We start from the raw sequence: 10,026 nt of genomic DNA, 5'->3' as shown, positions 1-10,026 counted from the left end.
ACCGCTGGATATGGGTCTCAATGCTCCTATCTGAATAAAGCCAGCGGACCAGGCCTGCGGTCGTGCATGGGCGCTCAGAGGCTATCACGGGTAATTTCGCGTGATATGCGCCTAATCCGGCTCTAGGCTGGATGAAGCGCATACCGCCCAAAATTACCGGTTATAGCCTCTGAGCGCACGCGCACGCCTGCAGCCCCGGTCTGCTGGCTTTATCCAGATAGGAACATCGAGTCCCGTATCCAGTGGTGAGTGCGGATGTCTATTATTGTATTTGAGGCTTTCCTTTGCCTTATATCCCAGCACCTTCACATGACTTCCAAAGAAGTGTTTCTCTGTATGATAACCTATTCTGGCTCTGAAGTTAACCCCCATTTAACCCAACACTAGTGGTGCCGTCTCCACTCTTTCCTACACACATATGTGGTGACCACAGGTAGGTAGGTAGGTAGGTAGGTAGCAGGGTCTGGTGGTATTAACCCTGGGGGCAAGCTGTTGTTAACCCCTTAGTGTTCGTGATGCCAGGATGAGGTTGTTTCGGTATAATAACCACCGACAACCAACCCAGAAACGGTATGCAATAAAGAAATGTCCACGGCAAGGGTTTTGCAATAACTGGAACTTTTACTTGGAATATTCAGGAAACAGTCTTTACAGTAATGCAGTTTCCACAGAGGCAACCGGGACACAGGATACCTCACAGGCTTGCTTGGACTTGTAGTTATGAGGATATTTATGCAGGCCACTGTGCTACTAATATATTCCTTAGCTGAGTAGTAGTCACTGGATTTGTAGAGAGAATTGTAACTCACTTTTTAGAAGTGGCTGCTGTTATATACTAGGGGGGCTGGACTAAGCCCATTGGTTGCTAATGCCTGGGGTTCCTGTGCCTATGGAACTCTGGGTATATCACATGACAGTTGGTCACATGACCAAGTAAGGTCTTATACATTTTATACAAACTGTACAACTTTATACATATGAACAATAGATACACATAATGAATATACACTTCATTTACATGAGACAACAAGGGGGAGCCCTGCAGGACAGCCCAATGGACCTAATGGACTCTTCCTTAGGGGACTTAAGTATGGTACAAGACTAGTTCCTGTACCGGAATATCGCACACACACACACACACAAACACACACGCATATATATATATCTATATATATATATATATATATATATATATATATATATATATATATATATATTCACAGTCTACAAGACTAGTTCCTGTACCGGAATACCGCACACACACAAACACACACACACATATATATATATATATATATATATATATATATATATATATATACAATTATTTATATATATATATATATATATATATATATATATATATATATATATAATTATGTGTATATATATATATATATATATATATATATATATATATATATATATATATATTTATTTATTCACAGTCTGCAATAAATTGATCAGTATCAGAATAGGCAAGAATAGTCTTTTAAAGTGGGCATGTGGTCATAGATTCCAATGTTGTTTTTATTTTGTAGCTATGCATCATTCCCTACCCCCCCCCCCCCCCCCCTGTCCAAGATACAGGAATTTTAGGAAGGCTATAAAATGGTATAAAAAAAAACTATGTAACTTGCGTATCATTGTAACCATATGGACCGACAGAATAAATATATGGTAAAAATGACACCCCCGTAGAATCGCAATCCCCCAAAAGTTACAATTTTTTTCTTTCTGGGTTCCCTGTAAATTTTGTGGTGAAATGATTGCTGTCATTTTAAAGAACAATTAGTGGTGCAAAAAAATAAGCCCTCACATGAGTCTGTAGGTGCAAAATTGAAAGCATTATGATTTTTAGAAGGTAATGAGGAAAAAACAAAAGTGCAAAAATGGAAAAAACCCGTGGTCCTTAAGGGGTTAAAGACTTGTTACATAGTAAGATATTCATTTTTGTAAGATCTTTTGCTTACAGTCCTTATACTGACTTTGTGGGAAATTAAAAATCAAGGTTTTTCTTTATTTTACTACTTAAAAAAAATGATAACTACATGCACCAAAATCAGTATGCTTAACCCCTTAAGGACCAAGGGCGTACAGGTACGCCTTTGCTCCCTGGTACTTAAGGACCAAGGGCGTACCTGTACGCCCGTGGGAATTTCGGTCCCCGCCGCGCGCCGGGCGGGGATCGCGCCGGGGTGACTGCTGATATCTATCAGCAGGCACCCCGCGCAAATGCCCAGGGGGGTCATTAGACCCCCCCATGTCGGCGATCGGCGCAAATCGCAAGTGAATTCACACTTGCGATTTGCGCCGATTCCGGGTCATACGGGTCTATGGTGACCCGGTGACCCGGAATAGAAGGGGGATCGCGGGTGTCCTAGACACCCACGATCCCCTTGTAGCGATAGGAGTGAGGTGGCAGGGTTGCCACCCCTCCTATCTCTGCTATTGGTGGTCTAGACGCGACCACCAATAGCAGATCGGGGGTCGGAGGGGTTTACTTTCGGTTTCCCCGTCCTGCCCACCCACAATAGGCGGGGCAGAACGGGGAAACCGACAGGGACCGGTGCCGAAGATCCACTTACCCATCGGCGACGGCAGCGGCGACGATCAGCGGCGGCAGCGGGCGACGATCGACGGAAGAAGAGGACGGCGACGCAGCTTCCTGGATCCAACGGAAGCCGGTGAGTTACTTAGCAACATCTGGAGGGCTACAGTCTGAGACCACTATAGTGGTCTCTAAACTGTAACCCTCCAGATGTTGCAAAACTACAACTCCCAGCATGCCCAGAGAGCTGTTTAGGCTTGCTGCGCAAACTCCTAGCGGTAAATTCACTGTAAACCTCTGCCAGTGCGAATGTACCCTAAAAACACTACACTACACTTACACATAATAAAGAGTAAAACACAACATATACACCCCCTTACACTGTCCCCCTAATAAAAAATAAAAAACGTATTGTACCGCAGTGTTTCCAAAACAGAGCCTCCAGCTGTTGCAAAACAACAACTCCCAGCATTTCCGGACAGCCACTGACTGTCCAGGCATGCTGGGAGTTTAGCAACAGCTGGAGGCACCCTGTTTGGGAATCACTGGCGTAGAATACCCCTATGTCCACCCCTGTGCAATCCCTAATTTAGTCCTCAAATGCGCATGGCGCTCTCTCACTTCGGAGCCCTGTCGTATTTCAAGGAAACAGTTTAGTGCCACATATGGGGTATCTCCGTACTCGGGAGAAATTGCACTACAAATTTTGGGGGGCTTTTTTTCCTTTTACCCCTTATGAAAAAGAAAAGTTGGGGTCTACACCAGCCTGTTAGTGTAAAAAAAAAAATTTTTTTACACTAACATGCTGGTGTTGTCCTTTACTTTTTATTTTCACGGGAGGTAAAAGGAAAAAAAGACCCCCAAAATTTTTAACACAATTTCTCCTGAGTACGGAGATACCCCATATGTGGACGTAAAATGCTCTGCGGACGCACAGGAGTGAGAGCGCACTATGTACATTTGAGGCCTAAATTGGTGATTTGCACAGGGGTGGCTGATTTTACAGTGGTTCTGACATAAACACAAAACAATAAATACATACATGTGACCCCATTTTGGAAACGACACCCCTCACGGAACGTAACAAGGGGTATAGTGAGCCTGAACACCCCACAGGTGTTTGACAAATTTTCATTAAAGTTGGATGGGAAAGCGAAAAAAAAAAATTTTTTTTCACTAAAATGCTGGTGTCACCCTAAATTTTTCATTTTCACAAGGGAAAATAAAAAAAAGCCCCCCAAAATTTGTAACCCAATTTCTTCTGAGTAAGAGCATACCCCATATGTGGATGTAAAGTGCTCTATGGGTGCACTACAATGCTCAGAAGAGAAGGAGCGCCATTGGGATTTTGAAGAGAAAATTTGTCCGGAATTGAAGGCCACTTGTGTTTACAAAGCCCCCATGGTACCAGAACAATGGACCCCCCCCCATATGTGACCCCATTTTGGAAACTACACCCCTCATGTAATGTAATAAAGGGTACATTGAGCATTTACGCCCCACAGGTGTCTGACAGATTTTTGGAACAGTGATCCGTGAAAATGAAAAATGTAATTTTGCATTTGCACAGCCCACTGTCCCAAAGATCTGTCAAACGCCAGTGGGGTGTAAATGCTCACTGCACCACTTATTAAATTCTGTGAGGGGTGTAGTTTCCAAAATGGGGTCACATGTGGGGGGGGGTCCACTGTTCTGGCACCACGGGGGGCTTTGTAAATGCACATGGCCCCTGACTACTATTCCAAACGAATTCTCTTTCCAAAAGCTCAATGGTGCTCCTCCTCTTCTGAGCATTGTAGTTCGCACGTAGTGCACTTCAGGTCCACTTATGGGGTACCTCCATACTCAGAAGAGATGGGGTTACAAATTTTGGGGGGTATTTTCTGCTATTAACCCTTGCAAAAATGTGAAATTTGGGGGGAAACACACATTTTAGTGAAAAAAATATATATTTTTTTACATATGCAAAAGTCGTGAAACCCGTGTGAGGTATTAAGGCTCACTTTATTCCTTGTTACGTTCCTCAAGGGGTCTAGTTTCCAAAATGGTATGCCATGTGTTTTTTTTTGCTGTTCTGGCACCATAGGGGCTTCCTAAATGCGACATGCCCCCCGAGCAAAATTTGCTCTCAAAAAGTCAAATATCACTCCTTCTCTTCGGAGCATTGTAGTTCGCTCGTAATGCACTTCATGCCAACTTATGGGGTACCTCCATACTCAGAAGAGATGGGGTTACACATTTTGGGGGGTATTTTCTGCTATTAACCCTTGCAAAAATGTGAAATTTGGGGGGAAACACACATTTTAGTGGAAAAAAATATTTTTTTTACATATGCAAAAGTCGTGAAACACCTGTGGGGTATTAAGGCTCACTTTATTTCTTGTTACGTTCCCCAAGGGGTCTAGTTTCCAAAATGGTATGCCATGTGGGTTATTTTTGCTGTTCTGGCACCATAGGGGCTTCCTAAATGCAACATGCCCCCCAAAAACCATTTCTGAAAAACATACTCTCCAAAATCCCCTTGTCGCTCCTTCGCTTCTGAGCCCTCTACTGCGCCCGCCGAACACTTTACATAGACATATGAGGTATGTGCTTACTCGAGAGAAATTGGGCTACAAATATAAGTATACATTTTCTCCTTTTACCCCTTTTAAAAATTTAAAAATTGGGTTTACAAGAACATGCGAGTGTAAAAAATAAAGATTGTGAATTTTCTCCTTCACTTTGCTGCTATTCCTGTGAAACACCTAAAGGGTTAAAACACTTACTGATTGTCATTTTGAATACTTTGGGGGGTGTAGTTTTTATAATGTGGTAATTTGTGGGGTATTTCTAATGGGAAGACCCTTTAAATCCACTTCAAACCTGAACTGGTCTCTGAAAAAAAGCGAGGTTCAAAATTTTGTGAAAAATTGGAAAATTGCTGCTGAACTTTGAAGCCCTCTGGTGTCTTCCAAAAGTAAAAACACGTCAATTTTATGATGCAAACATAAAGTAGACATATTGGAAATGTGAATAAAATAAAAAAATATTTTGAATATCCATTTTCCTTACAAGCAGAGAGCTTCAATTTAGAAAAATGCAAAATTTTCAAATTTTTCATCAAATTTGGGGATTTTTCACCAAGAAAGGATGCAAGTTACCACAAAATTTTACCACTATGTTAAAGTAGAATATGTCACGAAAAAACAATCTCGGAATCAGATTGATAACTAAAAGCATTCCAGAGTTATTAATGTTTAAAGTGACAGTGGTCAGATGTGCAAAAAACGCTCTGGTCCTAAGGTGTAAAATGGCCTGGTCCTTAAGGGGTTAAAACTGTCCTCTTCTGACCCCTATAACTTTTTTATTTTTCTGTATAAGGGGTGGTATGAGGTCTCATTTTCTGCGCTGTGATCTGAAGTTTTTATAGGTACCATTTTTGTTTTGATCTGTCTTTTTGATCACTTTTTATACTTTTTTTTTTAAGGTATACAAAGTGACCAAAAATACACAATTTTTGACTTTGGAATTTTGTTATGTGTACGCCATTGACCATGTGGTTTAATTAACATTATATTTTTATAGTTCGGACATTTATGCACGTGGCAATGCCACATGTTAATTTTTATTTTTGTGTAAAAAAAAATTTAATGGGAAAAGGGGGGTTGTGATTCAAACTTTTATTTGGGAAGGGGTTAAATCACATTTGTTCACTTTTTAAACTATTTTTACACTTTTTTTTTTTTTAGCCCCCATTGGGGAATATTACTTGCAATACTTTGATTGCATACACTGAACAATGCTATGCCATAGCATAGCATTTATCAGTGTAATCTGGATCTCAAGCTTGATGCAAACACCGATCGGACAGTGTGGAGCACAGTAAGGCACCTCCCGATGTCCTCTCAGCTGTTCGGGATGCCGCGATTTCACTGTGGCGGTCCCGAAAAGCTCCACTAAGCAAACCGGCAGTGTATTCTCCCAGTTTAGACACCGCAATCAACTTTGATTGTCGCCATCGGTTGTCCTCATACAAAAAAAACAGGTGAGAAAAAATAAGTATATATCTTACTAGTGTCATATGCTAATGAGATGTATAATCAGGGAGATAGAAACACGATCAACAGGTGGAAACATGATCAACAAAAATGTAGACACGCTGTGGGAGATTAGCTCCATAAAGCCAGTAAACAACAGTAAAACAGAAGTCAGAGACAGCAGCATGAAAGTAACATTTTAACAGGGCTTCTTCTGCTTTTATTTTTCAGTAACAAAACATATAGCCTTTAACGGTAGGCACAAATACAAAGTAGATCCTGCTTGTCCAGTGTTAACTATACAAAATCTTTCCTCTCTATACAGTTGGCTTACTACCAGTCACCCAACAAAACAGTCACCAAAGTCATCCACCTTAGGACTCCAACTTTTATTAGAGGTTCTTAGTCTTAGTGAAGACTTGGTTACATTTTTTTTGTAAGCCCAGTATAAATCAATCTCACCACCTGTGCTGACTTGGGGCCAACCTGAAAATCGGAACTGGTTATAAAAGGGGATAAAAGGCCCCATTACCAAACATTTCATCCCATAAAAAGCATAGCCCTCTATTAGGACTTAACAAAATCCATGAATGGGTTTAAAGGGATATTTATATATCAACTGGCTCCAGAAAGTTAAACAGATTTGTAAATTACTTCTATTAAAAAATCTTAATCCTTTCAGTACTTATGAGCTTCTGAAGTTGAGTTGTTCTTTTCTGTCTAAGTGCTCTCTGATGACACGTGTCTCGGGAACTGTCCAGTTTAGAAGAGGTTTTCTATGGGGATTTGCTTCTAAACTGGGTGGTTCCCGAGACTCGTGTCATCAGAGAGCACTTAGACAGAAAAGAACAGCTCAACTTCAGAAACTCATAAGTACTGAAAGGATTAAGATTTTTTAATAGAAGTAATTTACAAATCTGTTTAACTTTTTGGAACCAGTTGATATATAAAAAAAAGTTTTGTTTTTTTCCTGGATAACCCCTTTAACCCCTTAAGAACGCAGCCCATTTTCACCTCTAGGACGAAGCCCTTTTTTGCAAATCTGACCACTGTCACTTTAAACATTAATAACTCTGGAATGCTTTTACTTATTCTGAGATGGTTTTTTCGTGACATATTCTACTTTAACATAGTGGTAAATTGTTGTGCTAACTTGCATCCTTTCTTGGTGAAAAATCCCCAAATTTGATTAAAATGTTTTTAATTTTTCACAAAATTTTCAAACTCACTATTTTTCAGGGACCAGTTCAGGTTTGAAGTGGATTTGAAGGGTCTTCATATTAGAAATACCCCATAAAAGACCCCATTATGAAAACTGCACCCCCCAAAGTATTCAAAATGACATTCAGTCAGCGTTTTAACCCTTTAGGTGTTTCACAGGAAAAACAGCAAAGTGAAGGAGAAAATTCAAAATCTTGATTGTTTACACTCGCATGTTCTTGTAGACCCAATTTTTGAATTTTTACAAGGGGTAAAAGGAGAAAATGTATACTTGTCTGTGTAACCCAATTTCTCTCGAGTAAGCACATACCTCATATGTCTATGTAAAGTGTTCGGCGGGCGCAGTAGAGGGCTCAGAAGCGAAGGAGCGACAAGGGGATTTTGGAGAGTATGTTTTTCTGAAATGGGTTTTGGTGGGCATGTTGCATTTAGGAAGCCCCGATGGTGCCAGAACAGCAAAAAAAAAAAACCTACATGGCATACCATTTTGGAAACTAGACCCCTTGAGGAACATAACAAGGAATTAAGTGAGCCTTAATACCCCACAGGTGTTTTACAACTTTTTCATATGTAAAAAAATAAAAATAAAAAAAATTCACTAAAATGTTGGTTTTCCCCCAAATTTTAAATTTTTTAAAGGGCTAATAGCAGAAAAGACCCCCCCAAATTTATAACCCCATCTCTTCTGAGTATGGAAGTTCCCCATAAGTGGACCTGAAGCGCAATGCGGGCGAACTACAATGCTCAGAAGAGAAGGTGTCATATTTGGCTTTTTGCGAACAAATTTTGCTCGGGGGGCATGTCGCATTTAGGAAGCCCCTATGGTGCCAGGACAGCAAAAAAAAAAAAAAACACATAGCATACCATTTTGGAAACTAGACCCCTCACAGAATGTAATGAGGGGTACAGTGAGCATTTACCCCCCCCACTGGTGTCTGACAGATCTTCCAAAGATCAGCCAGACACCTGTGGGGTGTAAATTCTCACTTTACCCCTTATTACATTCCGTGAGGGGTGTAGTTTCCAAAATGAGGTCACATGTGAGTGTGCTTTTATTTTTGCGTTTGTCAGAACCGCTGTAACAATCAGCCACCCCTGTGCAAATCACCTCAAATGTACATGTGCACTCTCCCTTCTGGGCCTTGGTGTGTGCCCCCAGAGCACCTTGCTCCCATATATGGGGTATCTCCGTACACGGGAGAAATTGCGTTAAAAATGTTGGGGGGCGTTTTTTCCTTTTACCTCTTGTGTATAGGGCAACACCAGCATGTTAGTGTAAAAATGTTAAGTTTTTTTACACTGACATGCTGGTGTAGACCCCCAACTGTTCCTTTTCATAAGGGGTAAAAGGAGAAAAAGCCCCCCAAATTTGTTAGGCAATTTCTCCCGAGTACGGCGATACCCCATATGTGGCCCTATTCTGTTCCCTTGAAATACGACAGGGCTCCAAAGTGAGAGCGCCATGTGCATTTGAGGCCTGAATTAGGGACTTGCATAGGGGTGGACATAGAGGTATTCTACGCCAGTGATTCCCAAACAGGGTGCCTCCAGCTGTTGTAAAACTCCCAGCATGCTTGGACAGTCAATTATTGTCCAGAAATGCTGGGAGTTTTTGTTTTGCAACAGCTGGAGGCTCCATCTTAGAAACACATTTTTATTGGGGAGGGGGGTGGTGGGGGGGCAGTGTAGTGTAGTGTTTTTAGGTTACACTCACACTGGAGGCAGATTACACTGAGTAGGAGTTTGAGCTGCGGCGAAAAATTTGCCGCAGCTCAAACTTGAAGCGGGAACTCACTGTAATCTGCCGCCAGTGTGAATGTAGCCTGTACATTCGCATAGGAGGGGGTCAAAACTACAACTCCCAGCATGCACTGACAGACACTGCATGCTGGGAGTTGTAGTTTTGCAACAGCTTGAGGCACACTGGTTGGAAAACCTTGAGTTAGGTTCTATGACCTAACTCAGTATTTTCCAACAGTGTGCCTCCAGCTGTTGCAAAACTACAACTCCCAGCATGTACTGATTGCGGAAGGGCATGCTGGGAGATGTAGTTATGCAACGGCTGGAGGCACGCAAGTACACCTCTCAGCATGCCAAGACAGCCTTATGCTGTTCCTGAATGCTGGGAGTTGTAGTTTTGCAAGATTTAGAGGGGTTCAGGTTGCAAATCACTGTCCAGTGGTCTCTAAACCGTGGGCCCTCCAGATGTTTCAAAACTACAACTCACAGCATGCA

Source organism: Hyla sarda, chromosome 1 (assembly GCF_029499605.1).
Source record: "Hyla sarda isolate aHylSar1 chromosome 1, aHylSar1.hap1, whole genome shotgun sequence".
Taxonomy (NCBI): Eukaryota; Metazoa; Chordata; class Amphibia; order Anura; family Hylidae; genus Hyla; species Hyla sarda.
This window is presented reverse-complemented; position numbering follows the sequence as displayed.